Source organism: Dermacentor albipictus, chromosome 1 (genome assembly GCF_038994185.2).
Source record: "Dermacentor albipictus isolate Rhodes 1998 colony chromosome 1, USDA_Dalb.pri_finalv2, whole genome shotgun sequence".
In the NCBI taxonomy this organism is placed as follows: Eukaryota; Metazoa; Arthropoda; class Arachnida; order Ixodida; family Ixodidae; genus Dermacentor; species Dermacentor albipictus.
This window is the reverse complement of record NC_091821.1, coordinates 229,589,688-229,616,774: the sequence shown is the minus strand read 5'-3', so window position 1 is coordinate 229,616,774 and position 27,087 is coordinate 229,589,688. Positions and strand designations below refer to the sequence as shown.

The 27,087-nt window shown below is 47.5% G+C and overlaps 1 protein-coding gene across 1 annotated transcript in view; it reads right to left on the bottom strand.

Moving 5' to 3' along the window:
* Positions 1-27,087, bottom strand: part of kat80 (katanin 80) — a 204,711-nt gene that overhangs the window by 176,710 nt on the left and 914 nt on the right. The window lies entirely within an intron of this gene.

Below are 27,087 nucleotides of genomic sequence, written 5' to 3'. Positions count from 1 at the left end.
GGGCCACAAGTGACTGCACCAACTAGCGGAGTGGAATAAAGCGAGAAAGAGTTTCCTTGCTCCCCAATACCTGCGACACTGGCACGATTACATTTCGAATGGGCAACAAAACGCTTTTTGGGCAACAATGTTCAGCAACCTGCTACTTATAGCGCAACCACATAGCCCCTCCGAACAACACGCGAGAGGCGTTCCGATTTTTCTCTTCTCCGCTCGCGTTTCACTGTGGCCCGATAGTACAGGTGGCCCAAGATGAGAACGAAGCACGATGGAATCATCTAACTGCGCTTGCTCTAGGCCCAGGGGAGACGAGAAGTGCGTTCGCACGGAACAGAACACAATACAGCTTCGAAGTTTTGCGCAGTGTACATAACATACATACTGCAGGCAGCAGTATGTTCTGGTATGTACTACATACAGCGTAGAAACATGACTCAACTGCACCGCGTCCGTTTCCTTTTCACGCCATATGCGCATACACTGGGTGTTTATGCGACGCCTGTTTTCAGGTTGTTGAATATGGAGGATTCGAGACAAAGAAAAAAAAACGCTTTACTGACCGAGCTTCGTAGCAGCAACGGACATCAGCGCGACACTCGTCTAGACACTTAATAATGATCAATACTTGTTAAATTAACTTTTACTTACAAACTATAAAGGACATGTTGAAATAGCAGAATTGACGTCAGCTAGTATTCAATGCCTCTCTCGCTAGAAACCAATTTGAAGAAATAAATACCAAAAATCTCCAGTGAAATGCATTGCTGTTCCCGTTACGTCTCCGCACTGTGGAGAAATGCAGCACAGAAAACATAACTAGAACAATGCTTTACACGACCCACCTCGAGTCCTCATTTCTTGAAAGTGCTGCTAAGGCCGATAATTTATAGCCAAACGTTATGCTTCGAGTACTGGCTGGCTTGAATTCTGGAAACGCACCATTTTCCCCCAAACCCCAATAATTCGAAATATGATTTAGCGAAATTTGTTACCTGAATCGTATGAAGGTTTCTTTCGAAGGAGATATGACCTGCTTTTTCAACTGTTTGGCGTTAATATGCCGGAAGAGCTCGTTGGAAAAGTCTACATGGACGATTATAGTGTAAATTGTGTTGTCCGCCACTGTCATATGAAGACTGGACAGTAGAAATTACGGTTTCGAATCATGTATTATTAATACTCTCAGACAGTCGTTGCAGAAACGTACCGTGTGCGTGCGTACACAAGCAGCGGTTGCACTAAAATGGCGGGAATGGTTGTTCTTCGCTCTCCACTTCGCCGGCATTGCAGTCACCGATCCCTTCAAATTTATTTTAGGAACATCCAGTACAGTTAACAACGGTCACCAAACAGGCTGGTTCTTGGGGTTTTATAGACGTCGACTGCCTCGCTTTGCAAATACACATTCTTATCTATAGATTTATGGGCGCGAGTCACTTTCAAATTGCTCTTCGATAGTAGCACGCTTCAGCACAGCCATCACGTTTGTTGACTGATTAGCATTATACCACGTCTGCAGATTGCGGAAGCTGCGACCACAGCATTGTGCTTCTTGGAGCGCGTGTTCACAGTGCGCACTTATTCCACGTATTGACTCGGGATTCTACAAATGCCAAGTAGACTCATTTACACGCAGACAAAGCCTGACACCTCAAACGCTCAGGCCTTCGCATTAGCGCCGTACAACAATGACGACCATATCTGAAAGAGTATATTCAAGGGAAATGAGCGCCTATGTTAAGTGCTATTCAAGACAAAACGGAGGTTCAGCCACCGTCTGTACGGAGCATCACTTGATTGACTAGACACGAGCACTGCTTTGACCTTAGCGAGCGAACAAAGCATTTCAGAACACGTCCACAGCTGTGCCACTAATGAAGTTCAAAACCATGGCTTGGCTTCTGAATTAATGATTTTGACCGCAAGACTGCAAAATAAATCAGGGTCACTACATCTAAAATAGACTATAGCGCACAACGCAGAGAAAAATGCACACTAAGGCGCGCAAGAAAACTATATATTTCGCATAAAGACAGCGTACACCGTGTCACGTTCTAATACGGCGACGACCGCGATGCATATGGCGGTCGCACATGACTCGACACATGTGTCCTAGAGCGTTCGGGCGGAGAGGTTACGTTCGCAGCAGGCCGCCAGGAAGTACTGGGACAAAGAAAAAATATTCAAGGCTTAAGTTACGGCATGACGCACTAAAGGGCGGGATGTTTTTCCCAAGTGCTCCGAAGGTTAGCACTTGAAAAAAAAAAAAAACTTAAATGGTTATGAAGCGAGTGGGTTGGACAATAGCGCTCGGCTACAGCTCAATGGAACAATCACTTTTGTGATGTCGACTTTCTTCGGTGAGAGTGGCGTAATATATCGCGCACGCACGGCCCAAGGATTGCAGAACGTTCGCCTCTTGAGCACGGTTTTTTATATTTATTTACAAGAAAGGACAGCACGATGTATAAATTCGTAGTGGGCTGGCGAACAGGAAAAACAGAACATCAGGCCGCCTGCTGCGGTCATCTTTGCGAAGTTCTGCATTCTCACGGTGGCCCGGCACCAAAGAGGAGATACGCGCTACGACGTGGCGCTCAATACGACGTGCGAAAGGTTTGGAAGAAGGCAGCGCCAATTGTTGGAACGTGATGACACCTGTCGGAAAAAAAAAAAAAACTTGTTGAAGGTGGTTGCTATAGTGCGAGAGGTCGTGCGTGAGATCACAAGAGGAATCGCACGCTATGTCTTCTGCTTCAGCACAGGGTTCCCTCATACCTATTGAAAAGGGTGGCACAAAATTCATTTCCAAGCACTGCAGCGAATGCTCCGCAACAACATGCGCTAATGAATTTGCAAGAAGCGTCCGTACCATTCGTGTGCGCTACCTCGAGGTGGCAGGTTACTTTCCAGTTAATATAGCGGAAAACCAAGAATCGCACTGGGGCGTTTCCTGCGCTGACAGAAGTAGCGGGCACATGGGAGGAACAGGCCTCAGACCTCGCACTTTCTCGAGAACATGAGGCAGACACACTCTAAGTAGGTCATCGCTGTAGTCATTGCTGTATCGAATCGAAAATGTCTAAGAACTGATTTTTGGACTGAAAGGTATACAGGCCGAACTAGGATGGCTCAAAAGCAAAGCTTTAAAAAGTGTACATGCACGTGGCTCAGCATGCCCGAAAAATAGCTATAGCGTCACTGTGCATGCGCAAAAATTTGACACGGCCCAAAGCTCTTGCGTACTCAGGACGGATAGGCGTGCGTTAACTATGGGATGCAGTATTTCTGATGCTCCCTAAGAGACGATATCAAGGGCTTGTAGGCGAGCTGACGCTAGCAAGTTCCTTCCCTCGCGCCGGAAACAAAGGGAACCGGAGTCTCCGCAATGTGGAAACGGGAGCCAGAAAATTTCTGTTTGCCGCCGCCGGTACAACATCACGGCTAGACAATCACCAGCGCGGCGTGTCGCCGCTAATGAAGGTGATCGCGAAAGGGAAGCAGCCGCCATCAATATGCGGGTGGCATTGAGACGCCCAAGGTCGGAGGCGGGCAACACGAAAGGGCTCTCATCGCCAGCAGCGTGGAATGGGACACGTGCACAGGTATGCTCCGAGAACATATACAGCCGAGCGACAAGATGGCCAGGCCGTAACGTGCGGTCAAAATAGCAACCCTTGGCGCCAAAGACTTCATCGTCGCTGTTGCAAGTGTTCTTCGGGCTCACGCCTAAAACGCTACACGATCTAGCCTTCGCGTAGTTTAATTCACTCGACGATTCACAACATGTGCAATCTCGTTCATGTGCAGAGAAAGAAAAAGAAAAAAAGTGACTCCGAACATCCTACTGTGCTGCGGTGAGTCTCCAGGATGCCGCGACCAGAAGAATTTCTTTTTCTTTTTTCGATTCTCGAAAGCAATGACAAGATCTGCAAAACGGGCTCAGCCTCAGCGTCGTGCCCAAAAGAAAGAACGCTCGTAATATGCGTCAGAACAAAGCGCGGAAAAAAAGAACGGCCACACTGCAACCATTAACATCCACCGTTTTGCGCTTTCGACGAGGACTTCCCGACACCGCACCACTGTTCTCTGCGTTCACTGGCAGCCGCCGCAAACGGCGTATCCCCCCCGCGCAGGCGTGAAAAGCGCCGGTCGCTTTTGTGACGGCAGCGGCCGCGGGACCACGCGCGGCGCCTTCTTCAGGCGCGTCCAGCAGCGACAAGTCGAGGTCAGCACGCGAGAGTATGCGGCCGCTAGACGCCCAGAAATCTTGCACTTCCCACAAATAGCTCGCCGCTGAAGGGCTCCTGCATACGCGACCGAGAGAGAGGCCATTAGCACACGATGACCCCCTTCATTTCGCTTTTCCTTGTCCCCGTCAAAAGACCTCGAAGCGAGCGGCGGAAAAAAAAAATTAATACAGACACGACATAATCTTCTTTCTCTTTACGGTATCTCAGAGCGATGTTGGCATCCTTTACTACTTTGAAAATATAATTTGTGTAGTAAAAATGCAGGTAGAATTCCTCGTACAAAGATCTGTTTGCTGCATAAGCCACCGCTCGATGGAAGCTAACATATTAACATATTCCTGGATTGTAGCGAGAAGTGACACCACAGGCAGAGACTAGAAGCAGACAGGACGAGCGCTAACTCTCAACGAAATCTTTATTGAAACCATCAGCATTATATACATATATCTATATATAGTGTGATTGCAAATACCCCAGCATATGAACATGACAAGGTCTAAAGACATCAGTCAAACATATCAAGACGTAGGGAAGCCAAAAACCAAATAACAAAGGACACTACTTGAGATTAACACACGTGCTGAGAAGATACTGAAATTCGCTTTCTAACAGATATTAATGCGTCGCTAACGCAAGTCTCTCCTAATCTTTTAATGTGAAATGCCTCAATTATTTTCGGTGTGGTTTTGCATTTGTGTCTTGAGAGGATTTTTTGTCTTCAAACAAAGGTTTACAACCGCAATCGAAACAATGCGACGCTAGATGTTAAGCATTAGGGTTATTACGTGATTGTTTGTGTTCTTTTATACTGATATTGATACACCTGCCGCTCTGTCCAATGTAAGTTTTCCGCGCTTGAGTGGAATCTGATAAAACATACCAGTGTTACAAGGCACTAAAGGGGACACATGCCTAACACCTGAATCATTTTTTCTTTGTTTGCCACACCGTTCAAGTTTCCTATTTATCATAGGGCACATGATAGACAATTTGCGGGGGACCTAGAAAACTGTATCGATGTCATGTCTATTGGCCAATCTATCTACTGACCCTAATGATTCACATCTAGCGTCGCATTGTTTCAATTGCGGTCGTAAACCTTTGTTTGAAGAGGCAAAAAATCCTTTCAAGATAAAAATGCAAAAACCACACAGGAAATAAGAGGCATTTCACATTAAAAGATAAGGAGAGACTTCCGTTAGCCACGCATCAATATCTGTTAGAAATCTAATTTCAATATCTTCTCATCACGTGTGTTAATCTCACGTAGTGTTCTTTGTTGTTCGGCTTCCTTACCTCATGATATGTTTAACTCATGTCTTTAGACCTTGTCATGTGCATGTGCTGCGCTATTTGCAATCATTATTTTATATATATATATGTTGATAGTTCCAATAAAGATTTAGTTGAGAGTTAGCGCTCGTCCTGTCTGCTTCTATAGTCTCTGTCTGTGTCACTTCGCGCTACAATCCAAGAATATGTTACCGTACCAACTCGCCCAACTTTCTATCCTTTTGCATTATATGATGGAAGCTAAACACGGCGAATTCTGAGTTCGGAGCTTTTACGTGCCAAAACTACGATTTGATCATGAGGCAGGCCGTAGTGAGGGAATTAATTTTGACCACCAGGGGGCTCTTTAATGCGCCCCCAATGCACGGGACACAGGCGTTCTTGCATTTCACCCCCGTTGAAATGCGGCTGCCGCGGCCGGGATATGATCCCGCGGCCTCGTGCTTAGCAGCGCGACACCATAGCCGCCAAGCCACCGCGGCGGCTGTTAAACACGGTGGAAGGAACGACTTCTTCAGAAATGAAATCGGGCTGCAATGTCGCTTCGGGGAATCTACGAAATGACCCATCATGTGTGTACATCAAATACGACAGCGCCTATGTCGGAACAGTGTAGTACAGAAATTCATCGTAGTGAAACTGTCGGGACCAAGAATAATATTCACTATTAGCAGTAATTTCGCTATAGCTATAGCTCACCATTTACCCTTTCTGTAACTAAACTTAATTTTTTTTTCTTGCCGCATTCGGTTGATTATCGTTCTAAACAGCGCAAATTAGCTTTTTATTGTAACGCAGGTTCATAGCCTTCCACGTGGCACGTTTAATGGGTGCTGTCACCATTTCTCTGATAGAGAAGAACCGTGACCACCCTGATAGGAATTCAATGCAGCTAGGGCACGCACGAATTGTTGCGATTACAGAAATGGTCGGTTGAAAGCATGGTGAATGTGATTGCTGTTTACTCCGTCATCATCTGGAAACGATAGCTTTAGATGCCCATATTTATAGTTTTTTTTTTTTTCGGGTGGCACAGCTATTCACATCGTTTCGGACGAAAATATACATGGACGCCTACGGAAGTGTAATCGGGAAATGCAATTTGAAGTTAAAAAAATAAATTATGGGGTTTTACGTGCCAAAACCACGATCTGAATATGAGGCGCGCCTTAGTTGAGGACGCCGGAATAGTTTGGACCACCTGGGGTTCTTTAACGTTCACCTAAATCTAAGTACACGGGTGTTCTCGCACTTCACCCCCATCGAAATGGTGCCGTCGTGGCCGTGATTCGATACCGCGACCTCGTGCTTAGCAGCCCAACACCATAACTACTAAGCAACCACGGCGGGTGCAAATCAACGTTCAGTACACACCAAGCACCTGAGTGAATCCCGTCACACAGCGTGAGCTCCTGCCACTCGCGCAGTGGGGCTAGGAAGCATTTGGGGAAAAAAAGCAGCACATGACATACTCCAATGTCTGAAGCGAAAACGTAACTGGAGCGAGCTGAGGAAAGGGACCACGGATTAACTTACCGTTGAACAAAACTATTTAGGACATCTTCAATAGCAGCAACATATGGTTGGTAATACAAGCACGCCTCAACAACAGCTTGTCCCCTTGTTACCACTATCGTGAGTATACATTAAAGCACAACAGCACAGTCAAGGAAAGAAAGTACCAGCCACAGGGCAAACGCTTATGCACCATGCCCTCCTCGTCACCCTGCTTCTAAACAAACAGTTATCCTCACGCAGTGCCAATAGAGAAGATGCAAATACGAGTCGCGGGCTTTTGTTATTTTGCTATATGCAGCGATTTTTATTGGTTACACGATCTACAATGTGCCTTTGCATTAGTTGCAGAATGGACATCCGACATAGGGCAGAAACGTCAACACGTTTACAAGCAACGTAGCTAAGTCGACGTGAAGCGCACCAGGCCCGCGATCCCGAAGTAAAAAGAGTCAGAAGATACTGCGAAAGGGGCGGTGCGCCAGTTTATTTTCTGATGTCGCGTCGCCACGGGTACCAGACTGGATTCGTAGCTCCCATAAATCTGAAGCGCATGCTGCGGCGACGGCAGAAGCTGCATGAATAACCACACGAAGCCTTGGCGAAGATGAACGCCAAGAGTGTGACGACCTTGAATCTCTGTATGACCTCAGTCCGGGCAAGAGAAAAGGGTCCAACTATGCAAATTCGCGTTCCGCTCGAAAGATGCAGTCAAGAAAACCTCGACGCGCTTCGCGGTTTAAACGGAGCGCGTGCGCACGCCCAGACACGGCGCGTTATTAATATTTACGCGAAGAACTGGTCGCACGAGTTGCCTCAACGCTGGAAAGTTCAACGGCGGCCTGAAGACACCATCGGGCACGCTCGGGCGTGAAAAGAAAAGAAACTGCATCTGACGTGAGCGACCACGTACAAATGCCGTTGTCACCGTGCCGCTAATGGACGTCGACGCGGCATTCCCCCCCGAGTCATCCCACCTTGGCTGCTATCCCCACGCAGTCGAACAGGAGGAGAGACTGGCTGGCTTCTACCGCCTTGGCATTAATGGGCCTTTTGTTCCTGCCAGCGCGCACCTGCGCACCGCCGGATGCCCACGGGCCGAAGTGAGGATGTGTCGCGCAGAGGATTCCGCCGCCTACACGAACCAGAGCTGGATGCAAGTTCGGCCGCAGGCCATGCGCGGCCTCTACGCGACACTCCCGGAAAGGACGTGTCTGCTGGCGCCGCTACGCAGCCGAGCTGACCGGACGGACACCGCCCAGCAGAGCTTCCTGCCGGAAAGGGACGCCCGCTCGCTTCTCTCAATGCCAATGGCCAGCGAGTGCGAACATGGGCGGAGATTTTCTGGTAGAAACCTTGCAGTCACCAATGCCGGCCGTAGCACGAGGCCAGGTGCGAAGGCAGGGCGCTTGGCTGCTGCAGTTGGTGGCAACATAAGGTACCTCGAATGTGACTTCGGGGACAGGCGCTCGCTGAACACGCACACTACCAATGCGTGTTACGGCGATTTCTGCGTTTCGTCTTTTTGTTTCTGTTTTTCGTCGTTTCTCACCAGTTCGATTTGATTAGGGCGGCACGCTTTCGAGCTCCAGTAACGTGCCCCAATTTACAAGCTGGAAATAGAACATTTTCGGCGTAGCCTTCGGTCATCTTCATTTCACCTCGGCATATGCATTAGCTCAGGAAAGTAGCCCAGCGGATTGTGAAAACTCGGAGAACACACAGACTCGCTCTTCGCTATCTCCGAATAAGCATTTACCCAGCCATCTGCGCGGTGACAAAGGCATACCGATATTCGATATTCGATAGGCATACCAACACCTTGATTCGCGATACATTCCGTGCAAGATCGCAGCTGCGTGGCAACGACGCCGAAGACGCTGCGTGACACCGCCGTTCACAACAAAGGGAAAGTGACGGCGACCCGTACGACGACCTTCCGCAGTAATGGCTGCGCAAGGTCGGAGCCGGCAGAGGCGACCATGCACGGCTCGCCGGCCACTGGAACTGTCCGCCAACTGACCGAACAGGACCGGCAGCACGCCACGGCGGCCGGCTTTCGTCCCCAGCGAACAAAAACCGCAGCGCACACGACGGTCGGCACGCCGCGAGTAGTGAGTGACACGATTCTCACGGTGCACGCCGCGGTCCTTCCTTTCACGACCAGATACGACGGAGACAGGAAAAGTGCGTCGGCACGCAACCGGCTTTGACACTGCAAATACGCGAGCAAGTGTGCAGACCTTTCGCTAAGCTTTGACAGAGAGGGACGCAGCGAACACGGATGCCGGCCAGCGAGCAGACGAAGCTTTTTTGTTTTTAACGCGGCAATCGGCAGCCACGGAGCTGCAGGTCGCTCGCGCAACAAGCACCTTTGCCCGAGGTTTAAGCCTGCAGTTCACTCCGACCACCGTATCCTGGTGAAGCGAAAGGTACAGCGAGGTACAGATGTTTTCTTCGTTCTTTTAATGAAATAATAAAAAAAGCTGAAGCTTACCCTCCGCTGCTAAAGGTTTTCAAGCAGTCGTGATGCGCGAGTTGCAACGAGGAGACATTTGTGCATTGTAGGTTCGTCCCGGAAGAACGGGTGACGTGGTCTCGTTTCGAAGGGGCCCGTTGCATCACGATCGCTTGTATGTTTCGATCGGGCCAGAATTATTCTCATCCTCTCCAGCTTCACCACCCGGGTGATTATCAGCTGTCCTTCGTGCCACATTTTAAAATCCGCAAGCTAGTAAGTTACCTTGCGGATTTTTAGTATTAAGCATTATTAATAAAACAGCACAGCTCGTTTGCTTACAGAATAAGTATGGTAGAAACAAATGTTACGATATTCAGAAGCGGTATAACTAACGAAAAAAAAGGGGGTATGTATAGGTTTGTCCAGCCTAATGATGACTAGGAAGATTGCCATAACGTTACCCAATACACACTGATTTGCGTGCAGTCTGAGTCAACCATACGAAACGTAACTATAACACCTATAAGCGATGTTTAGCGACCTCTTCGTCAGCAGTATACCGCGCGAGCGTTTGGCGTCTGAACAGACGGGTGCTTTCATAATATGTCGCATGCAGCATATAGGATATTCCGCCTGTTAAAGTTGGATTTCCTGAAACGGTGTAGTTTACTAATGCGGCAAATGGTAATGCCCAGGTATATAATTGAACAGATGCACTGTCTTTTTATTCTCGTTAGAACATATACTTAAGAGGAAGCTTTAGATCAGGGGCTCCTATCTAAATACATGGGAAATGAGGAATTGTTTTTCTCAGCAGCCACTGGACTAAATTTGATGATGCTTGTGACATTTAAAAGAAAAATAAAATCTAGTGACTGATGGTAGCAGATTTTCGATTTAGGCCGTCAATGTCTTATAAGAATTGTTAAAAATTGCACATTTTCAGAAAACGAAACTATAAAGTTTACAACTCTGACTCAGCATTGATAAACAATATAACAATTCTGTAAATTGCATCTAATAGTTCATCTAAAGCGGACATAATTGATTACGCATGGCTCTCAAATTTATCACTAATATGTGAGTAGGACTTTTGCAAAACCCTTGTAGACCATGTAACAAATTCACGTAAGACAAAAGCTGACATATTAAATTTGTTCGCTTTAATTGCTCTAATGTATGCAGTTTACGAAACTGTGATACCCGCTCTAGGTGCAGAGGTACGAATTTGTAAACTACGTACTTATATTTTTTTCAACCTTACCAATTTTTTGAAAATTCCTTTAAAAATATCAGGCCCTAAATCGAAATTCCGCTTCCAACAGACACCAGAATTTAACTTTATCTCGCAAATGCAACAAATCTCATTAAAATCGGCTCAATGGTTATCTAAAAAAAAGCTTTCTGCGTTTTACATGTGTTTGAATAGGCGGCATCGGAGTTGGGCCCGAGCTAAAGCTTTCTCTTGTGAACTTGAAGCTAAGCAGTAGTGAAGTCACGTCTGCTTAGGAGGAATATCGAAAGCCTAGCACAGCTTAAGAGGTATCCGTGCTTAAAATGCGCAGTAAAATACGTTGGTGTTTCAGACAACAGTTTTCGAAAGAACTTCCTCTAGCAGTTAACCGGAACGCAAATGCATTTCTCGATCGGCTTCAATGTTGCAATTGCATATGTAAGTATTTTACATTATCCACCTGAAACTTGCGATTTTTCATGCAGGTTATCTCCGCCTTTCTGGAGATCTACACAAAAAGCGCTGTCACAGGCTATTGTCAAAAAGACCGGTTCGAACAAAGAATTTAAAAACGTGGTATATACGCGGCTACCCACATATCGCTGTCTCCGGGCACAGTACATTCGAATAGCTCCCCCTAAGACCTACTACATCTTTGCTGCAGCACGTAAAACCCCTCGCAAATATTTCCTCCATGCGCGCATCTTGGAATATGTCCAGACGCTTGCGCAGTCCCGCCCACTGGCCGCAACCGAAAGGTCAAGTCTTGCGGAATAGTCTTGTAGGCCGTATTCGCGTAGGTTACAAAAGTATGCCGATTCGAATGTTGTGCAACGAGCGAAGACACTACAACAACCGGCCAGGCAAGTCGGAACGTTTTCATCGTATAGCCACGAGGCACAAGGCAAACTCGGACGAAGCCATCCATATGGAAAAGTACGCGATTTTCCTGGACGCACGTGGCCGTCTGTCGCACTAAACATTTCACACACCGCCTCGGCGTCGCGGATCTAAAACAACACGCGAAAACAAACAACGTTGTAATGGCTGAAATTCTGACACCGAAATAGGGCGCCCGGCGAATGGCGGAGGTAACGTGCGCGTTTGTATGCCGAGAAATGCGTGCTCCTATGAAGTGTATCACCAGAGGCAAATACAACAGACAAAGTAAACAGACAAGTAAACGTAAAACGGGACGTGAGAAAAAGAAATATGAATTGCTGGCTAAAATAAACATGCAAAGAATTTTTCAAACAAAAATTCTGGAGTTACATGTGCCAAAACTGCAACATGGTTATGCGTCAAGCCGTAGTAGGGAACTCCGGATAAATTTTGATTACCTAGCCTGCGTTCTTTTAAGTGCACCTATATCTAATTTGTCTATTCCAGTGAGGCATACGAAAGGTAACGTTTCTTCTGTAACTCCTGATAATTACGTTTCAAAGCTAATTCGGGGCTCTGATCCAAGCTGCGCTACTGTCTCTTCTTTGACACTAGCTGGTACTGAGCACGCCACCACATGCCGTCGCACGAAAACGGTCGAGAAAGTCACCTGAACAGCTTCGCCGCAAAATACTAGTATGCTTGTATCGCGCACCGTGACGGAGTACGCGCTCGTGTGTGCTTCAGTTCGGCCGTGGCACTGTATATGGCGCCATATACATCAGAACAAGCCGGCCGCAGCTCGAATAACGCCACAAGGGAAGAACAGCACCGAAGCGCCACAGAGTAAGTGAGCGGCATTGGAGCCACGGATTAAAGACAACGCGGTCTTGATGGGGACGCTGAACACAAGGCAGATCAAGGCGTCAACCTGCCACGGAGGTCGCATTCCGGGGGGACGGAATGCAAAGACGCTCGCACAACATGCTCAAGGTAAGACAACTAGCGACCAGCCCCAGGTGCTCAAAAATAATTCGCAGCCCTTCCCCGCTACGTCTGCCACAGCCGCTTCGCAAAGCCAACCAATGGCTCCGGCTACGGAGTCGCGACGCCACCTTTGGAGCGAGCCAGGCATGTAGTCGCGGGCCCGAGACACACCCCGCGAGGGACTAATGAGCGCGGGAGAGCACGAATACACCCCGCAGGCACGCATGCGTGCACACAACGTCGCGCACTGAAAGTGCGCAGAAACGATGACTCACACCGTGCAAGGTTGCAGAATGCGCACCAACGGTCTCGGAGATGGCGGCGCAATAGGCCCCGTCCAGCCCCTGGTACTACATGCACGCTGTCGTGCTCGCCATGCGAGACCGATGAGGGTACACACACGGAGGTGACAGCCATCGGGCATGTGTACTTGTGGCGCGAAAACAATTGCGCACGCATCGCTTGCCCGCAACAGACACGCCGTCTGCGCCTTGCTATCGGGCTGTTGGGAAGAAGCGTCGGACGATATGCGCCAAGATGCGCAACAGGGCTACAACGAGTTCTTGTGCCACGCACTAAATAGCGCCTGCTATCGTAGTGAACCTCAAATGGGCCCAAAAACTCCCGAGCTGGTCACTCAAAACAACCTGTGCAAAGCGCAACGATGAGTGAGCGCGCATGTCGTGGTGAAACTGAAAATTCTTAACAACCAAAGCACACGCTGTAGTCTATGTGAAGCGAAGCGTAAGTAAAACGGTTAGCTAAATACTGTACAGCTAGCGGCGATGCGTACAATTTTGTTCGCTTTCATCTGATGCAACGTGCAATCGCATGCAATGTTTATGTTTATCCACCACAGAGGTCCCAACTTTATTGTCGTGCAGTTCATGCACTGCATCGTTCACACGCTATGGCGAAATGCAAACATCAAACCAGGTGGATGCACAATGCGAGACGTATACGCTGCGATGTCACAAGGACGAAGGCGATGGTGATGACAGGTGTACGCACATAAAAGTACTACGCGTGTCAAGCAACATTTAAGGATTCTGTACCTATCGTGTCAAAGCGGGACATACCCATTCTGGAGGATTGGCCAAGAATGGGCACATCCTGAGTGGCACATACCGAACGGCTAAATGTAATGAAGTAAATCATAAGAATCTGTGAAATAAAATTCACCATTCTATAAACAGATCGGTGTGCTCTCGAGAGGTCTGTGGGTCGACATTATATGTTCAGGTTTTATGCAGAAAGTTACTCTTTTGGTACGAAGAACAGAGGTGCGCATACTTGGTCAGCGTACAAGACAGCATACAAGACAGAGACGGAGCTAGCGCCAGGCAGCCACACGAAACCAGGGAAAGTAGACAAAAAAAAAGCTTCCCTAAATAAAAAAAGAAGAAAAAGAAAACGACAGCTATCGTACTGTTTGGTAAGTATATTTGGAAGCTGTCGGACAACGGTCTGAAATCAAGTTCAACTGCCCTGATAACTTAGCCGCCGATGACGTAGCTCGTAGCTCGCAGGAAACAACCTACGCATTGTACATTTACGACCAAGGCCAACTAAAAGGAACTTTTTATTTTCTGTTTTTAGCATGACGCAGCTTTCGGCGCCATTCCCGCCTGCATTAAGACGGTTTCTTTATCGGATCGAGACGTTTGACCGCACCGTTTCTCCAAAGTACATCCAAGGCGCAGGATGAATCACGGTCTCTCCGTCGAAATCCCTCCCTAGAAACGGCCTCGGGGTATTACTCAGTACAGAGACGCCAAAGGAAGAGCAGAGAGCCGCTGCCCACGAACAACCGAAATCTATATACATACGTCGTCGAGGGGTCAAGTCATACCAAGCTAATTTTGCAGCACAAATCACCGCGGGGGCGCGAAATTGGCACTAAAGCTTCCCCAGTTTCACTAATATACCCTCATAAGTGTTCATTCGTGTTTGGCCTATCTGATTGACTATCACCAAATAAAGCTAACGTTACCGAAAACGGCGAGAAACGGAGAGTCAAGTTTCCCAGAATGGACACACGTGCATCGCGCGATCGAATTTTCCTCGATCTGAAAGTGTCCGGCTGCATCGCTGCAGAACAGCTGCGGAATACAACGCTGGTTCCTATCTGCCAGCCTGCACTCTGCATCGACAATGCTTCCGTCGGCAAATGCAGCTGGGACGCTTCCCGAAGCTACTAGAACTCATGTTTAATTGTACAACGTATATACAGAGTTTTTTTTTTTTTTTGCTACACCAAATTTTGTAAAGATTGCCTGTGGCAGATAGCACAATTCTAACCCTTGATCTAAATTATTCGATGAGGAGGCCATTACTACTACGAGAAATCAGAATGTTGAATTGAATAACTAACATAATTACGCTAATTAACTTTTTAATTACTTCCCGCCACATATTGTGGGAATCCATAAGCTATTCTTTGTCATCTGTACATGATCATCATCATGTGGGGTTCATATGGGGTTCTTCTTCATCATCGCTTGTGGGGCTGGCTCTCGAGTGTGATCCGTGCTGTGGGCGTGGTCGGTTCGCCGCATCTTCGACGCGAAATGAACGTCGTGTTAAGTGCTGCGTCACAATATTTCAATCTACGAATTACAGCTGCTGAGTTCGCACGGCGTATCCATTAGAAACTAATTCTCTGGACAGCACCAGTTCCGAGATTAATTTTCAAAGTGTCCGACGAAATACATTTGTGCTCCAGTTACTTTCCTGCTTCAATCCATAGAACAGCACTTTCTTTAAAAAACAACTGGAACGTCAATGAATTTCGTCAGAGACATTGAAAATTAATATCTAGGAACTAGTGCTGTCCAGAGAATTCGTTCGAAGCGCATACGCCGTGCGAACTCAGCAGCTATAATTCTTAGATTGAAATGTGGCGCAAAGCTATTTACTAAGAAGTGAATTAGCGTAATTACGTTAATTATTTATTTGAACATTTTGATTTCTCGTAGAATTAATGGCGGCCTCATCGAATAATTTAGATCAAGGGATAGAATTGTGCTATCTGCCATAGGCAATCTTTAAAAAATTTGGTGCAGCTAAAAAAGGACCCTATATATTTCGCCATGTGATAACGAGAGACTCGCTGCAAGTGGCAAAATAAATTAAACAACCCGTGTTTTAAACCTACTGATTCTTGAGCAGTTGAAACGCGGTACACCTTTACAATAACAGAAACACTGTGCCTGTTTTTGCCTTTATTTGGCTTATCGTCTATGCTGCCTCTAAAGAAGGAAGAAAAAGATTCAAACAGAAACGAAAGTACGCTCTCCTCTAAATTAATAATGGCGATATACAAGATACAAGATTCTGGGAAACCCGTATGGGTTTGCTCTTTAGTTTTGTGCTACATTCGGGTGGCTGACAATACTTCCCTTTCATGATACTTCCTCCACCTTGCGGGATCCCGCAGAACTGATTTGTCATTGCAAGTCTGCAGCGTCCGCTTCGCACACGCAAACTGATATTAACAAACGACGGCTCGACGAGACGTTGATGGGCTCGTGGAAATGGGACGCAAGTGCGACTGACACTAACGTCTGCGTTTACGCTACAGCCTATACTGTGTCGCTTGCGTTATGCGACGGGCATTGTCGCTTCCGGCAGGTTCGCCTCAACGCAGGAGGCGGTGTGAGGAGTGACAAACAATACGGGCTCGCGAGCGACAGTCAGCATCCAGCTTCAGCGCTCACCACGCTTTAAAAAAATAGAAAAAGAACATTGATTCTTTAGATTTCACAGTAAGAAACGCCAAGGGTTCAATTTACAAAAGGAAAAAAAAAAAGCACCGCTCAGAGATGACGGATCAGTACGAGGCGACAACATTGGTCGCCCAGCGTGAATTTTCGCACCGCGCACGGGCATGTGGTGTAGTACATTCATGCGCATACAATCAACAGTGGGCGAAAGAGAAAAACTGCAGGCCTGGAGCACGTTCCGACAAGGCGAATGTTCTTCAGAGCAACAAATGATAGTGAGGTCTTAACTTTTTTTCCGCATCGTTTATGTATATGTAGCTCACTCTCAACTCAAGTGGGAGGCACATAAGCGTGAGGCTCCCCTTGTTCACCCACTTCCATATACTCCATATTGTTGCGATACCTCTAATTATCGTTTATATCCGTGCAGAGTGCCATTCCAAGTAAACAAGATTACGTCAAAGCTATACGGCGCGGTGTCTTGACACAAACCATGCACGCTATATTCGCGGCGTGCTAAGACCGTAGTCTTCAAGCTCGGAATTTTTCCACTGCACGAAACCACTGAATTGGACACCTGCGACGACATTATTCACGGCGTGCGCAGACGCACGCGCAACAACAGGCAGCGCGCGCCGTGTCCACAAGTGTTGGTCGGTGACGTCAGAAGCACGCCAGCAAGGAGGGCCGCCTCAAGAAAGAGCTTCTGAGCAGCTGCTCCTGTCAGTCTGTGCGTGAGACCCAGTCCTCGAGCTGACTCATGCGCAAAAAAAAAAGAAAAAAAAATAGACGACAACGCTGTAGGCAGCATATGCTCGCCGCTACCTGTACCGTGTGCTGCCGATAGGTGCATCACGTTGTACAGCTCTTGTAAAGCGCAGGAGCCTTGAACGCTTTTGGCAGCACTGCGTGTATAACGCAGCCGAAGCTGAACCTAGAATATCGTCTTCTACACAGAGTTTCCCATTAGTTCGTTTTCAGATGCGTATTTGTGGACCCGAGCACGCCGCGACAGCGTCTCTCTCGCTGGTCTATTTTCTCCTTGTAAAAAAAAAAGAAAAAAAAAACAGAGAAAAGAAAGGATGCATGACAAGAGACCTTATGTAGCAGCTTAACATCGCCTCAGTTGGTTGTAATAAGTAACATATACACGGACATGTACAGCTCGCAAACCACTAAGTTTTTGCTAAATCTAAAGCACCTGTACACAGTGAAAAAAAAAAAGGGGGGGGGGAACAGTACATCTCTAAAAGAACGCTTTCGAGGTGGCCGGGTACTCAGCTAATAAAATTTGGCATTAAAAGCATCACACAGAAGTAGCACCGTTATACACATATCCAATTTCCACATGACAAAACTGCGAACCGGCACAGCATACCGATAAAGAAGTGCGCTTTTTAAATTTTACTGTGGCAAAGCCGTTTGCGAGTGACGGGTTGGCTTTTGCGCCTCAAAGCTGCCTCTCGGCTCCCACATCAACGACGGCGGAAAGCTCCGGCCTAATTTAGACCAATTGGGGTCCCTGCTAAAGTATACAGTGAAATCACAGCACTGTGGCTCTTTATTTATTCACTCACTCAGACATACACATAACTTTTACACGGTGGTTGTGTGGGAAGGAGTGGCAAAACGGAAACTAAGTGCCTGACAATGGGCTTGTGGGCGCTGCGGTCGCGAGTTGAACCAGAGATTTCACACTCCGCCACCGGGAAACTTTCGACAAATCATGTTGGTCTCGCCTTCCTCTGTTGATTAATGCGAGCTGTTCGTCCTTTCCGAACGCGTAATACTGACTCAACAGACTCAATTTCTCTCGCAATTTACCTGTAAGGACAGCTGCGTTCCTTTCGCCCGAAATGGCTGACCACGATCTCTAGGCGCATTCTTACTTACCGTTCGATTTGCACCTTCAATAACTAAGAATTAATGTGAACAGGTTCGTCAGCAAAAAAGTAGCGGGAAACGGCGATGGTGTGTCTCCCATCATCGCTCGTAGATCGCGCCACTTTCGCATTTATTTCCGATATACAAACGCTCGCACGGCATCAGACTGTGCGATAGCGAGGAACCTGATAACAGGCCGTAAACTGCATAAGCGCCGCAAACAGTTTATCGATGTGGGCGGTATATGACTCTCCAGCAGGCAGATGTAAAGTACAGCGCATGACAGGGAGTTCACCCCTGATTAGTTTCGGAAGAGGAGGAGGGGGGGATGCAGAATTACTGACGACGTAGTAGCCCCGCGCTACTTCGAGGAGAAACGTCTCTTGCCGGTCCAACGCCACGGCGGCGCCCTTTCGGAAGACGTGCACCGGTGGCGCCCACGCCCGTGGCGAATGGTATAACCGCAGGTATACAGCGGCGACGCGTCCCCGAAACGCTGTCGCAGCTGCACGTCACGTTTCGCGCACGGCGCCGCCAGCCCGGTCTGCATGCAGCATCCACGCCGGCGACGGCTGTGGTGCAAGCGCGGAGATCCGCTGTTGCGATCGCGCACACGCCTGTACAGCGGCGCACCATGCACCGGCAGCTCCCACTGCAACGAGAGCTTCACGTTCGGGTTGCAGGGGCGGCACGCGCGGAACGCGACACCGACGCGAGAAGCACGGCCACTTCGCACCACCGCATAATGCAATCCGATAGGCGAAAGTGCTGAGGCACCGCAAGAGCGAGCCGAAACAGGTCCGCGGAGACATAACGACAGCGCAGGCGAGCCCGCGGCGAAGTGAGCTGAAAAGACAATCGGATTCCCGAAGTGGTTACGCACACGGCTGGCAACGAAGAATGCATGCTGCACATGCGATCTCCGTGGTCAAGCCCGCGAGCAGCACACCGCCCGACCCGCCGTCGGGTGAAGAGCGGTGACCAGTCGACACGCCCTTTGACACGCACGCGTGCGCTCGCGTTTAGAAAGAAAGAGAAAAAAGGAAAGAAAAAAAAAAGAGCGAGATATGTAATGGCGAGAATCAGCTATATAGACAAGCAACGAATAATCGGAAAGGTAGGCGCGGTCGTGTCTGAGACTTCCAGCTCGACAGAGCCTACGGGTATAATAATGGGTCAGGTTCCTCTTGGAGGAGCCACTACACTTGAAGCGCTTTCCCACCGTACACAGTGGCTGCTTGACTGCCTCTTATTATCAGTCCGCCCCTTCGCAACATACAAGATACAAGCGCCCAGGAGACGTTCCAGCCGCAGCTATCTGTACGATAAGATTAAATGAATAGTTCAAATGGATTACACTTAAACGAAAGATAGCGATAAAGCCAGATAATGTGATTGCCGTAAACGTGAACACTTTTACATCTTAAAATCGACGTCGAAATATTCCACAAGGACTACAACGCTCCACATTCCGAACAAGACCTTGCAATCGTGACAAACCTTGTAAAAACGAAGTTTGGGCTTTGAAAACACCGCCATGCGAAACTTTAGTCGCAATATTTTGATACCTTTAGACAATTTCAAACGACATGCGAACTATTCCAAGATGGTTCAGGTAAGAAACATCTATAGCACGTAAATCTGATAACGAATATGAGAAGGGTGATGCCACCGCTCCGTTAAGCTGTAGAGAACACCACCTAAAAACGAGGCTGGTGAAGCTACAAATTACAAGATTACTTGACACGATAAACAAGATTTCAGCGGCCTGTAACCGTACAACTGCGCAATATGGGAAATACCTGTTTTAAAAGCAATGCACAGACAGAATAACGTAAAACTATTCCAGTGTCCAAATCCACCATTAGCCCTTTATGATAGCTCAAAATGGCTCGGGCTCCGTCCAAATGGGCTTGGACAGAGTCATTCTGACGTATCACGGATGGCGAATTTGGAATAAAAACATGTTGGAATAGCTTTACGTTATTCAGGCCCATATCCAACACGAAAGAGCACTAGAATCGCGTCGTTATTGCCAAAAATGTTTCAAAAATCAGGAAAATAAATTCTATCCGGATAACCAAGAAAGGCGTGAAAACGAGTTAGTTTAAGTTACTATTAGTAGTAGTAGTACAGTAAGTAGTAGTATTGCGATGCATGGACCCGTGCTAGTGCGCTGCCATAAGCAACGAATTCAGTGCGCTTGTCGTTACCGTTTGCACAAGCGGCAAAAACTCTGCGACACCACAAAGCATGAGCTGTAAGGTTCAACAACTTCCACATTGTCCTGCCAGCCAAGCTGCGATATAACAATTTAGAATATACCCCTATACGCCTGTGTACTGCGCATAAGCAAAGGACGAAAACTTCAAGAAATCAGCAAAAGTAGCGCTAGTGTATATATTGTGATGCAGTAATTAAATGTCACTGCCCTTTTACACAGAGAGACAGAGTCTGAGCCTTCTTGACGGAGACGTAGTCATCAGTACACTAATTCCTATGCTGAACAGAACAACAAACACGAAGCAAGGATCACAGCGATTTTATTGTCTTGACAAAGTCACCAATATGCCAAACACTAGATTTTTGTTGTTTTTTTTCTGCGATATCTACGATGAAGTCTCACTCGACGCGTAAAAAAGCACTCGTCTATGAAATTTTTTGAAATAAACGTTTTACTTCGCTTTTATTCAAATGAAGGTCGACAGTGTTAGTTCCTAGGGGGTACCTTGTGAGTGAATGCAGACACTGTGTCCAATGGACAGAGCCACACATTGCTGCACTCCTTTGTGCAACGAGGGGCTGGACACGTCTGCAGAGTGCGAGAGACAGTGCACGGCCCACCCGCTTAGCGCAATCTGCCAAACCGGGACGTGGTAGAGAATGGAAGGTGCGACCGGCAGTCTGGGAGCGCAGACAATGCAACTTATCACGCTCACGGCCGGAAACCATCGCACTAAAGAAATTCTAGCCATCGGAGAGACATGCTCGCACAAAGAGTTTTCAATAATGCCACACTTGGAGGCACACGCGTCACTGTCTGGAAGATCTTCGTCCTAATGAGCGCAGGTCAGAGGGAAAAGTCGCACGACTTCCAAGACATCCTGCAGCTAACCCCGGATGCAGGCAGAGCTTACGAACTTACCTTCACTCAATTCTCGAAATTTGTTCACGCGGGGATATCGTGGGGATTTCCGAGCGACGCCCCGCAAAGAGCACGTTGCCGCCCACTTTTTTTGCTCTGCTCGTTGCCTCCACCTCTCGACGAAGGCCATAAAAACCACGGCATCAGCCACAGCCGGCAATCAGAATGCATTGTAAGCCCAGGAACCATTCGAGGGCACGCTTATGCGTGTCGATCCAAACCGCGAATTGCCACTCGGCAAAACAACAGGTGTGAAAGGTGCAGAGAGCTGAACGTACAAAGAGCTCTGCAGCCTCACCACATGCATACGGCGACTATCACGTTCGTGTAAGGCGAACTCTTTTCATATGGCGGTGGCTTAGAAATGACGTTTTCCCGCGCATGAGTCCTCTTTCCACATTTCAGGCAAAATTCGGCTGCGTTTAAGGGCGTCTCGAAGCTTGCAGGCCAAAATAACCTCGCGGCGCTGGCATAATTACGACAATTCAGTAGCCGCAAGTAGCGCGATGAGAACCAGCTCTGCGAGGAACGATTAAGTTGTGTGCTGTGATGGAATCTCCGGCCGTCGCTTATCCATGCTGTTTTCCTCGCCGGATAGCTCTTCTCGGACGGAAACCGAAATACACTCGTGCTCCGTTTGCCAGTGAAGCAATGTGCACAATACGCAACATGACTAGCCGCCCTTTTCCCGAAAATACCGCGATCAATATCACCACAAACCGGCGTCTCGAGGCGCGCGCTAGGGCTGCGTTGGTTGTTCGTCTGCTTCTCGAATCTAACCATGTAGAGGGCGCTCGTGACATCGGTGTTCGCGCATGCGCAACAGTATTATTGCAAACCATCAGCCCATAAGTTGAACTCTAGTCGTACAACGTTTTTTTTCCCGCTGCTCTTCGCTTCGTTCCAAATGCGAATGAGCCTAATTAATGACATTATGGCACATACTGCAATTTACGAATTGTAGCTGGAGAGCTTGAAAGGCGTATCCACTTGAAATGAATTTCCAGGATGACACAGTTTCGAGATATTTCCCTAAGTGTGGGACGAAATACGTGGGCGTCCCGGTTACTTATGTGTTTCAATGCATAAAAGAGCATTATGTTAAAAAGGTAAGTGGAAAAACAGTTTATTCTTATGGCGAGTTCGACGGCGCATATCTCCAAACTGGTGTCATTCTGGAAATTCATTTGAAGTGGATACGCCTAGCAAATTCACCGGCTACAATTTGTAAATTGCAATATAGGACGAAAAGCAATTAATTAAGTCAATTAGATATTTTCTTGTTCATTAGTTCAATATATGTTTCGGTTCCTTGTGCAAGTAATGTCCACCTCTCCGAATAATCCAGCTCAAGGACTAGAATTATATTATCTGCCACCGGCGATTTTCAAAAATTTCGGAAAACTTTAAAACGATGTGAACTAGGGTGGTTGCTTGGGCTAGTTGGTAATTCATGATAAAAAAATAACGCACAGCGCGAAGGACAAGGACCGCGAGAGACGACATACACAGCGCTGTGTATGTCGTCTCTCGCGGCCCTTGTCCTTCGCGCTGTGCGTTATTTTTTATTATGTACGTTATTTTTTACAACGATCACCCCGTATGTATCGACCCTTTCGCTAAACTTTGACGTCCGAGTAGTATAGCACTAACCATCGATCATTATGTCTAGGCTGTCTGAAGTCAGAAGGACGAAGTTTAGACAAATACATAAGTATAGCACCGATAATTCCCATGCTGGCTGAAGCGCCATATGGCCCTCTAGTAAACGTGGTACGGAACCCCGTGCTACACACTGCAAGCATCTGCTTATCCGATCATTGCCACCGCGTATACTACGATAGTCCACGGGGCGCTCTGTCTGGGCACTGTCAAATTCCGCCATATTGTCGAATTCGCCGTCTTGTGAGCTCTGATTCGCTCAAAACGCCAACATGGCCGAATTTGACACTGTCTAGGATAACACCCATATGTGTTGCTCACTTCTTCTGAACGCAGGGCTAAGACAACGAAAGAGGAAGTTAGTAACAGCAATGGCGTAGCAGGCGCTGCTAGAACCGACGGCTTCGCATGACCATTCAAACATTGGCTGTTCCGCGCACACGCAGCGGCGATGCAACGCGAAAGACATAGCCTCCACCACAGTAACTCGCTGCCTCTTTCCCATGACGTTTTCCAGAAGATCCGCGGGTGCCCGCCACTGGTATTTCACAGACATCAGCCAGCATCGCCGGTCTACCGAACGAAGAAAGGCGCAATAAGGAGTGCGCACCGTGTCTCGGCAAGCGTGTGCGCCCGATTTACCGAGCAGAGCAGGACAAAAGTGGCCACACTGCATGCCGTTCGCGTGTGAACGAGGCGACGAACTTGTCAGCTGTCATGCGCACTCTTCTTTGCAACCATGGCTGAAATGCACTGCGATGAAAAGAGAGAGCGGAAAGGCTGTAGACGACAGCTGCCAGGCTCTGATGACCAGTCAGTATGTGTACAGTCGCGATCAATTTGAAGGTGATCGCGCGAGCATCCACCGGCGGGCCTTCCAAGTAGCATAGCGGCCGATTTCGGAACTGCGTAGATAAAAATTCGCTGCCTTCTTCCACTTCTATGCTCTTCCAGGCTGCAACCGTCACCCCCAAGACTAACACGCCACGGTTTTGTTTGTTTCCCTTTCATGGCAATGATTTGTGTGCGTCGATGTCTCATGCATACCTTGGCTAACAATAATGACGCGTTTGTGCAAAAGCTGATAAGGTAATCGAAATGAATTTGCAGGTTGTCCCGTGAAGGGCGACTGGAGTGACAGCTGCTCATGGAACAGCAAAAGAGAGAGAGGGGAGCTATCTGATGCTTCCCTCTCGACTGACGGCGATGACGTAATGTGGCACTGCTGCTAGTTTCGGTCACCGCTCGAGCGATCACCTTCAAATTCATCGCGACTGTACCTTATCTTTGTTCGAACGTATGCGGTTTCCCACGCCCACCTCGCTGTTTTGTACTGTGCGCACTAAACGGTGCACACAGTACACAGCTATTGCTTTACGCTAATTTTAGTGCAGTGCCGTTCTTAAATGACACCTTCAAAAATTACGAAGGTGGAGCTCGAAGTTAAACGCGGCGGGGGTTGGTCGGGTGTATTTCCTTTGGGACGTGTTTTGCGACGACTATTTTCTGTTGTTACTGCCCTACGTCATCGTCTAGCACGAAGCCACGCCTTCCTACCCCAATCACCAAGGTCATTCACTAGGTGGTACGGATAAGGAATGAATAGTATCGAAGCAGAAGACTCCTTACAAAATACGGCCATTGGCCCCTGCAAGCGTAAAAACGTGCGGCCTTCAGCAATATCTGAGCCGCGAAAGTTCACGCGCTTGCGCAGTATGCGTGCGGCTAGTTCTATGCACAATGCGCATCTGCACAAGTTCACTGTGGCCCGGTAGGCGTCTTCGACAGTGCTGAAAGACTCGCCATATAGAGAAGCAATCCGAGAGCCGCCGTGTTGACTTTTAGTGATCAAAATTAGTACGCGTATTGAGTAGATGTGCCGTGATAATGTTATTGCACAGTCATGTGTCCCTCAAGATATCAACGCCCAACCGATTTGATGCAGCAAAGATTCATCGAATCTCGGCTCTTGACCAGTAGATTCACTATAAATCATCACAAAAGAGTACTATAAACTACGGCAGCTTTACGTAGTAAGTTCGTGATCGACCGAAAGGTGTCGCTTACTGTGACAGCTGATAATTGACCAAATGCAACGGGTAAGTCCCATTGAATCAAGACAGCGCAACCCATGAGCCAGGTTGATGTAATAAACGATCGCAGTAGCGTTATCCCGCGGTCACGTGGGCACTTGTGCTTAAGGATTGATGAAGACAGAAACCAATGTAAATTGATCGGTGACACACGTCAATTTCAAGCACACTTGGCTCGTGTTATATCGAAAACTTTGATAAATACCGACTTGGGCTAAAACCGAAACTGCCGGTACGACAGTTAATCGATCTGCTGATCAAGTGTAGCGGCACAGCAACAGCAATCGATCTGCAGCAGCAACTTTTCGACCGTGAGCGAAGCAGGAAACCCTAGCGAGAAAGTGATGTCAACTGCGGTTCAAAATGACATGTAGTGGGTACCAATCCATCTGTATTAGACCTGTACTCGTATTTACCCGATGTGAGAGCCGTATTTTTGTAATTGCGAAAAACCCGGCACGGCTAACCTCGGACTACTCATTACGTATCCATTCAGACACAAAAAAAACTGCATACATGGATGCAAAAGAATATCACATGAAAACTGATAGTCTCTCTTTTCTTTACTGGTTTACATGCATGGGTCCACGCCAGCCTAGCACGGCTTTCACTGAGAGTTCACACCAAGCATTCAGCACGTTTGCACGTTGCTCGGCGTATATGCTTAAGGTCGTGCCTCTGCGGTTGAATGCACGTGTGTGGTGCCTTGCTTGGTATGAAAAGGGCCCTGGCAGTAAAAGAGCAACTAGCCATAATGTGTTTCCAAGCAATACACTTCTGCATTACAATGTACATATGGTGAAGTCAAACCATTGTTTTCAAGAAGCAACTAATCACTGTTGTCAGTTGGCTTGCCACGCTATTGCACATCAATTTTCGATCAGCGACTACAAGGCGGGAAAACGCGGGAGGCTGCAGGTATGGGCATATATGGTATGGGGAGGTGTGTGTGTGTGTGTGTGTGTGTGTGTGTGTGTGTGTATATATATATATATATATATATATATATATATGGCGTCTTAACATCTTCACGCTGGACCGACGATGCAGAAACAAGACGACCAACTTTTATTTACTTTAACGTTTCGGCTGGTGAACCAGTCTTCGTCAGAATATTGACGAAGGCTGGCCCACCAGCCCAAACATTAAGTAAAGACATATTTCCAAAAGTTGGTCGTCTTGTTTCTGCATTATATATATGTAATGTACACACACGCAATTGTCCAGCCGACTACGCATACATGAAATTAAAATTTTGGCATCCCTCGAGAAAACGAGCCCATAATAGCACCGGCAAGATAGCCAATTTCGCAACAGATGCATAAAAGATGTGAATACTTCGTATGCTCCGTTTCGTGCAAAGCGGTGGTTCGTGAAAGGTATCATACAAACGAAAGAACACATGCAACAGGTGAATGTGAACATGCCTTCCTAAGCATCAGATGCATAAGGTCGACATGCGGGTTCACCTGCTGCAAGAATGTCACTTGACGGCAAGGCTACCATTTCTAAAAAAAATTGCTTTCAGAATTGTACGTATGTTAATTTAGACGTGCTACGGATCAGCAGAGAAAGGACAATGCCGCCTCCTTTGAATTTCGTTGTAGAGAAACTTGACTCTATTCGCGTTCCTTTCAATTCCGCGTATGGATACACATTAAATAAATAAGAAATATAATAGTATGACTAACATGAACGTTCACGCGCCTCCAGACAAAAGTAAATGCACGTCAAGCTCAGTGTTCACACGGATTAAGCGATGCACCGCAGTGATCACACGCACCAGCCTTGCACTGCTCCTAAACAAAATCTCGATTAAGCCGTTGATCGAACCACACTGAAAATAATTTACTGCCATTAAAATATGTGGGAAAAGCTAAGACAACTGCACGATGTCGCTTTCATGCATTGCATGTATAATTGCGTTACTTTCATTACTTCATTTCCGTTGTA